This window comes from Chelonoidis abingdonii, chromosome 7 (genome assembly GCF_003597395.2).
Source record: "Chelonoidis abingdonii isolate Lonesome George chromosome 7, CheloAbing_2.0, whole genome shotgun sequence".
Lineage (NCBI taxonomy): Eukaryota > Metazoa > Chordata > Testudines > Testudinidae > Chelonoidis > Chelonoidis abingdonii.
In genome coordinates this window covers 72,987,037-72,995,399 of record NC_133775.1, presented here as the reverse complement: position 1 = coordinate 72,995,399, position 8,363 = coordinate 72,987,037, and the positions used below count along the sequence as shown (strand labels likewise).

Sequence of the window (8,363 nt, the reverse complement as noted above, 5' to 3'; positions counted from 1 at the left end):
GCTGCGATGCTAATTATACTGCTAGTGGAGGATTTTGAGATGCACATATGCAACCCAGTGACATAACTACGGAAGAGGAATGTGATGGGATATTAAATATATACGTTACTTCTCTATGGCTTCAATTTAATTTTTCTTGTTTCTGTTATGGTTTGTATTGCCACATAATATATAAGATACAAAAGTCAGGAGAAAGATACGTTTGCTTCTTCCAGTTGCTGTGGGAGACTCATTTTGTCGAATAATTGTGTAGCTGCCAAGACGAGATCCCTTCCCCACAATTACCTAGATGATGTGAGCTTAATCACTGGGTCGATCCTAGATTTACTCTAGAACACCGAAACAGAAAAGGGAATACAAGATTTAGGGATTGCCAAAATATTGTAACTTTGTAGACGAAAGAGAAGCGATGTGACGTGTGATAGACTTCCAGTAACTTGTTTATGTAGTTAGCTGTGAAGAATAAAAGTATTGATTGGCATGTGAGTAAAGAAACTGTGGTGAGGAAGGATCACAATTCAATTGACGATTATATTATTTTGCAATTCTCTATCTCCTCTAATCGGTAATAATCTGCCTTAATATTTCACAGTTTTCACTGTGAAATGTTATAACCACAATTTGTATTTAACAGAGAAATCTTTCTTATGCAGTTAATAACTGCACATAGTAAGTTTAAACTGTAAACATGCGATGTCTTATTTTAGCTGAACCACAAGGTGGCGATATTAGCAAAGACGGTGCTGAAAACGTAGCTTATTGGACTCCGTCGGCACACAGTGGAAGCTGCACTCAGACATTGGAATCCAGACGGCAACGGATCTGCGCCGGGAACGGGTGACAAAGGATTACAGGGAAAGGGCGGCTGAATAATTACAAATAAAGTCAATATTGGCCGAGAAATCGTTTTCCCTCTAGCACAACATATGAATGGCTGCAGCAGCTTTGCAGAGAGGCCTGTGTTTCAAATCTGACGCGGGAATGGCCGGCGGAATGGAGAATCGCTGCAGGAAAAGGCAAGTTCTGTCTTTCTTTCTATGTCTATGTGTGTCTCTGGGGACGTGTGAGACGATCCGCTATTCTATGCCCGAAGAGAAGAAAAGCGGATCCCTAGTTGCTAATATTGCAAAGGATTTGAAACTAGATGTAGGGAAATTGTCTAGTCGCAGTGCCCGGCTGAATTCTAAAAGCAACGAGCAATATTTTGAGCTGAACACTGGCTCCGGGGATGTGATAATAAAGGAGAAAATAGACCGTGAGGATCTGTGCGGACAGAAAGATCCGTGTTTGCTGCAATTCGAAATTGTGTTGGAAAATCCACTGCAGCTGTACAGAATGGAGGTGCAGATAGACGATGTGAATGACAATAACCCTAAATTCTCTACAGATGAATTCGTTTTTACAATACCTGAACAGATCCCCATAAACACCCGCTTCCCGTTGGAAAGGGCCCAAGATTCAGACACAGGAACAAACGGCATCCAGAGTTACGCAATCAGCTCCAATGAGCACTTCAGCCTGGATGTGCTTTCCCGGGGGGACGGCAGTAAATACGCGGAGCTGGTATTAGAGAAACAATTAGATCGGGAGGAGCAGGCGCAGTTGATGCTGATTCTCACAGCTGCGGATGGGGGCCTGCCGCAGAGAACCGGCACAGCCCGAATATGCGTTAATGTGCTGGACAACAACGATAATTTCCCGCAGTTTAGTCAGTCGGTGTACAAAGTGCAGTTAATGGAAAATAGTCCGAGGGACACTTTGGTCACTAAGGTTGAAGCCAGTGATTTGGATCAAGGCTCAAATGCAGAAATCACCTATTCATTCCGGCAGGTGCCTGACAAAGTCCTCACGTTATTTCAGCTTAATCCGTTCACTGGCGAAATCACTGTTTTGGGGATAATTGATTTTGAAGACGCAGAAATGTATGAAATAGAAGTTCAGGCCACGGATGGCGGGGGGTTTACTTCGCGCTGCAAAGTCCTGGTACAGATCAACGACATGAATGACAACGCTCCGGAAGTGACACTGACATCCCTCACCAGCACCGTACCCGAGGACTCGTCCCCGGAGACAGTGGTGGCCCTGTTCAGTGTGAGCGACCGAGACTCCGGGGACAATGGCAGAACGCTCTGCTCCATTCAGGACAATGTCCCATTTGCTTTAAAATCGACTCTGAAGAATTATTACGAGCTTGTTACCGCAAAAGCCCCTGGACCGAGAGAAAGTGCCTGAGTATAACATAACCATCACAGCCACAGACCGGGCACTCCGAGGCTCACCTCCGTGAGGGTCATCCGAGTTCAGCTATCGGATATTAATGACAACCCCCTGTATTTAATGAAAGTTCATACGTCATGTACCTGAAGGAGAACAACCCCCGGGCCTGTTGATTGGAACTGTCCGTGCTGCTGACCTAGACACGGAGCAGAATGCCAAAGTGACGTATTTCGGCATTGCCTGGCAACATCGGTGACCTCCCCTTCTCCTCCTCCATCTCCATAAACTCGGAGAACGGGAAGGTGTACGCGCTGCAGTCTCTGGATTATGAGCAAGGAGGGATTTCCAGGTTACAGTGAGAGCTGCAGATGGCGGGTCCCGCCACTGAGCTCTGAAGTCATTGTCCGAGTTGTGATAATTGACGAAAATGACAACGCCCCCTTCATTTATATACCCCTCTTGCAGAACAGCAGCTCCCCCGCTAATGACCTGGTTCCCAGATCGGCGGAGGCGGTTCCCTGGTGACGAAGGTGGTGGCTGTGGATGGAGATTCCGGTCAGAATCTTGGCTTTCCTACCAGCTGCTCAAGGCCACAGACCCAAGTCTCTTCACTGTGGGGCTCCAAACCGGGGAAGTGAAAACCAGCAGGCCTATAACGAGCCCGGACTCTGTGAAACAGAAACTTATGTCCTGGTTAGAGACAACGGAGAGCCGCCCAGATCCACCACCTCGACGCTTAATGTGCTTCTGGTGGATGGGTTTTCAGACGCCTACATGCAGTTACTGGATGTACCACAAGAGGAGGAGCAGCAGGACACGTTACCCTGTATCTAGTCATTTCTTTGTCTTTCATTTCATTCCTTTTTCTGGTTTCTGTGGTAACGATTATCTCGGTCCGGCTGTACAAAACAAGGCAGTGCCGAGATCAGTATGTTCCATCGTCCAGGAACTTTTATAGTGACCGCAACTTCCCACAAATCGTGCAGAGACGAGCGGCACTGGGACTCTGCTCAATCTTATTGTTATGAGGTTTGCTTGACAACTGGGTCTGGTACCAGCGAGTTTAAATTTCTCAGCGCCGCTGGTACCATCTCTGCGCCCGTTGACCAGCGTTGCAGGAGGGCCCATTCGTGATTCTCAATTAAACGCTCTGCTAAAGAGGAAAAACAATCGGAGAGAGAGGTGAGCGCTGTATCTTCATTCCATTTGCAGCAATACCTTGCTGAATATATTGTTTCTACTGCTATGAAAATTACTTTTATCATTTCCATAAATGGCTAGAGTTGTTTTTCTTAGGGACTCCTTTTCTGTAGTTGATTCATTTTTTGCCACTTGTATGAGTTCAGGCTAAATATTTGTACTTAATACTACTTTTATACGTTATGTAAGAGAGAGTATTAAAAGTCATTCATCAAAATGTATGTTGGTCCTCTGTGCAGACTCTCTGAGCTCTGCAAAGAAAGATTGAAGGTTGACAAAGGAAATTAAAAAAGTGATTGTTTATATATGTATCAAGAATCTAATAATAGAATTATGTAACCTAGAATTATTTTCTGCATGGGGCCCTAGGGAATTTGAATTTTACAGAGATCTGAGCTTGCCCTTGCTTCTCAGTAGTATTTTCGGAGGTAATCTAGTGACTTCGAGTTGTAGGTACTGTATGAAGGTGAAGTGACAGAGACGGCGAAAACGTTAAAGTAAATAGAAGTATCTAAGGGAGGGATTTCCAAGCCCTTCCCCTGAATTTCCCCATCATCCCCCCACAGTGGTCATTATTAAATGTGGTGTTGCAATTTAGTCCTGTTGGTAATTTGAAATTTAAAACATTAATACACACTTTAAAAAGCAGATAAAAACATACGATAAAATACTTGACTGAAAAGCATAAAGGTTTGAAAAGTATGATGAAAAGACCAGCCTTCCTCACACAGCTATGGTGGCCTTTGTTCAGTGATGTTGCAAACCTAATGATTTTCAAAATATAATTTGTAAGTAAGGTCTGAATAGTTCTCTTCTGACAACTAGTGATGAGCGTTTAGGGTACCAGGCATCCCAAATAAATACTGAGTGGTTGTCCCGCGTCCGGACTTGATCTTTGGTCGGACACAACATTTTGTCCTGATATTCACTCCGCCTCCCGGCAACGACCACGCCAGCACAGTTTTTGCTCCCCACCGACAGCGCTTGGCTTTTTTTCTCTTTTCCGCTGGCGGACCCCCGTCCTTCCATGTGTCCCAATATTTCTTCATCTCATCTGGTCACCCTGTTAGCAGCTGTGGAGGTGGAAGCATCAGGCCAGACTGTATTTATATGAACACACCTCTTCTGCCTCGGTATCAGAGAAAAGCTGTGTTGCCCAAGTGAACAGATTTGGCTGGTGTGGGTTAGCAATCAATTTAAGAATGTGGGGCTAATGAAATGTTATCTTTATTGTAGTGAGTAAAGGGCAGCACAAGTGTTCTTGACCTGTCCTGAGGGAGGTGACCGTAAGTGCTTAATTTGTGCCAGGGGCTGAGTCCCAGCACATGTAGTCTTGGCAGTAGTTTTGTAGCTTGGCAAGTTCATAGCTCTGGACCTATGGACTTGCAACATCAGTTTTGAAAGTAAAAAACTTGCTTGAGCCCTGACGCATCTTTCATTACAAATTAAAGCACGGTCAACCCTCAAGGAACTGCATTCGCTAAGCAGAGAGTGTGGATGCCAGATCTCAGTGGAGAGAGAAAGGGAGGGGACAGGGTTTTACTTGGTGTGTGGCCTTGCCTAAGAATCCACAGATATATTTGACCTGCCCTCCCTGTTTAAAGATAAGGTTTAAGGCTACATGGAGAGTCTTTGTTGTGTGTGTGTGTTAAGTGACCACTAAGCTCAAATCACTGATAATCAGGTCTAAGTGCTCAACCTGCTGTGGGAGAGTGTTTCCATAGAAGAGACATCTCAGCCTGTACTAGCAGTGAGGTTCTTACTGAGAGATGAAGTCACTGAGAGCTGAGGTGGAATCTCAGGAGAGGATTTGCAGAGTCCACAGTGCAGGTGGCAGAGAAGGTGACGAGCACAGGCCATCAGTGACAGACAGTGGACTGAATGGTGGCACGATGCACAACAGTTGCCATAGTGAGTGACCTGAGTGAGTGGAGAGGTGTAAGAATGATAAGGGTGACGTGGATGTCCGATTTTAAGGTCAGTCCTGATATTTGGGGCTTTGCTTATATAGGTGCCTTTACCCCACCCCATCCCAATTTTTACACTCTTTCTGGTACCCTAGAAATGAGCAAGTGCCTTCTCTCCCTTACCACCCAGAGTGGAGGTGGAACTCATGCAAACACCTCTGAACTCTGGGTCTCCAATGACCAAGACAACAACTATGAGTGGGATCAATGGAGGGAAAAGGAGGGGACGTTAAAGGAACATTTGTTTTGTTTTAAAGCAGCAAAGAGTCCTGTGCACCTTATAGACTAACAGAGGTAAGGAGCATAAACTTTAATGGTGAATACCCTCGTCAGACACACGTATTCACTCACGAGTGTATGCTCCTATACGTAATTAGTCTATACAGGTCGCCCAGAAGGGGGGGAAAAGGGGCAATTTGCCTAGCCCCTGGCCCTCAGGGGTCCCCACGAGAGTTTCGGAACCCTGGAGCGGGGTCCTTCACTCGCTCGGGGGTCCGAAACTCGCCCCGGGCCCCGGCCCCGGGCTCCTGGAGTTTCTTCCGCTCCTGGTCTTCACTGGCGAGGGAAGGACCCCCCCCGCCGGCGAATTACCACTGAACGGACTCGCCGCCGAAGTGGAGACGGGTCTTCGTGGTAATTCAGCGGCGGTGTCCTTCCATTCCGGACCTCTGCCAAGTGCCCTGAAAACCCGGCTGCACTTCGCGACGGGTCCCGCTTCGACAGTAATTTGGCGCCGGGGGGCCCGCATTGGGTCTTTGGCACTTCGACGCGGGTCGCCAGTGGCACTTCGGCGGCAGGTCCCAGAACGGAAGAACCCCCCCCCGCCACCGAATTACCGCTGAAGCCGGGCCCCCTACCGCCGAAGACCCCCAGGCCCCCGGAATCCTCTGGGCGGCCCTGAGTCTATAAGGTGCCACAGGACTCTTTGTTGTTTTTTATAGATCCAGACTAACACAGTTACCCCTGTGATCCGTGTTCGTTTTAGTAACTTTGCTCCACAATGCTAGGTTTGTGACTGGGAAACTTACACATTTCATACTAGGCCAAGATTTTAAAAATGTATTATTTTCCAATGTTGTTATCTCACATGGTTGCTATCTCGAGAGGTCCTTATCTTGGGGAGTTTCTGCTCTAAACATTTTTATTATTATACATTATTTTTTTACATAAGAACATGAAAACAGTCATACTGTGTTGGATCAATGGTCCATCTAGCCCAGTATCCTATCTTCCAACTGTGGTCAATGCCAGGTGCTTCAGAGCAAATGAACAGAACAGGAGATCATTAAGTGATTCATCCCCTGTTGCCCACTCCCAGCTTCTGGCAAACAGACAGTAGGGACACTCAGAACATGCTATTGCATCCCTGCCCATCCTGGCTAATAGATATTGGTGGATCTATCCTCCATGAACTTATCTAGGTTTTTTTTTTCCCAACCCTCTTCTAATTTTGGCCTTCACAACATCCCCTGGCAAAAAGTTCTACAGGTTGACACTGCGTTGTGTAAAGTACTTCCTTGTGTTTTAAACCTGCTGCCTCTTCATTTCATTGCATGACCCCTTGTTCTTGTATTGTGTGAAAGACAAAATAACATTTCCTTATTCGCTTTCTCTACACCAGTCAAGAATTTATAGACCTCTATTATATCCCCTCTTAGGCATCTCTTTCCAACCTTAAAAATCTCAGTCGTTTAAATGTTTCTTCATATAGAATCTGTTCCTTACCCCTAATTATTTTGGTTGCCCTTCTCTGTACCTTTTCCCATTCCAATATATCTTTTTTGAGATGGGGGCAGTATTCAAGATGTGGATGTACCATGGATTTATGTAGTGAAAGTGTAGCAGCTTGGTTTGCGAGACCAATCAGCAAAGCCAGTGCTGACAAAACTACAAAAAAAGGCTGCAAAACACCAAGCCTCTAGACTGCATGGACATGAAGAAAATCTTATAAGCCAATCACTGTCAAAGGCAATTTTCTGAATAGCCACCAGTGGCTGCGGTTTTGATGAGGGGGGTACTTATAGAAGGAAGAGGCAATGTTTACTGCTATTCTATAAAATGAACATCATTTACAGCTTCTGGAGTCTATGAATCTATAGCAATCAATACAGATATGAAAGACCCTATTATATGCATACATAAGAGCGGCCATACTATGTCAGACCAAAGGTCCATCGAGCTTAGTATCTTGTCTTCCATCAGTGGCCAATGCCGGTGCTCCAGAGGGAATGAACAGAAAAGGTTATCATCCAATGATCTGTCCCTGTCACTCATTCCCAACTTCTGGCAAACAGAGGTTGGGGACACCATCCATGCTCATCCTAGCTAATAGCCATGAACCTATCCTCCATGAACTTATCTCGTTCTTTTTTTTATGATGTTCTGGTATTGGCCTTTACAACATCCTCTGGCAAAGAGTTCCACCAGTTGACTGTGGTTGTGTGTAGAATTTCAAGAAATTCTTCCTTTTGCTTGTTTTAAACCTGCTGCCTATTAATTTCATTTGGTGCCTGCATTTCTTGTGGTATGAGAAGTACCAAATAACACCACCTTATTTGTTTTTTTCACACCATTCATGATATTATAGACCTCAGTCATATACCCCCCTTGTTAGTCTCTTTCCTAAGCTGAAAAGTCCCAGTCTTGCTATCTACCCTCTGATCTAGTGATATAGTGGCAGCTGATGGCATCAGTAGGATTTTTACAGGCAGCAAGTAAATTTCCCAGTAGTTTGATTAAAATGACAGTGCCCCTTTCATTTTATGCATTCTTCAGAACAGCACCTCCCCCGTTTAATGACATGGCTAGCAGAACGAGGAAGGTAAATTGGTGGCTCTAGATTGAGATTCTGGTCAGAATTCTTGTCTTTCCTACCAACTGCTGAAGGCCGCTGATGCAGATTTATTCACTATCGGACTCCAAAATGCGGAAGAGAAACCACGATCCCATTTACAGAGCATGACTCCTTTACACAAAAGC

The 8,363-nt window shown here is 45.4% G+C and overlaps 2 pseudogenes; both read left to right on the top strand.

The window, feature by feature from the left end:
- LOC142047150 (protocadherin beta-16-like) overlaps nucleotides 1-841 on the top strand; it is a 7,963-nt pseudogene extending 7,122 nt beyond the window's left edge.
- On the top strand, nucleotides 776-3,351 carry LOC116828699 (protocadherin beta-16-like; annotated as a pseudogene).
- Nucleotides 3,352-8,363: the final 5,012 nt, after the last annotated feature.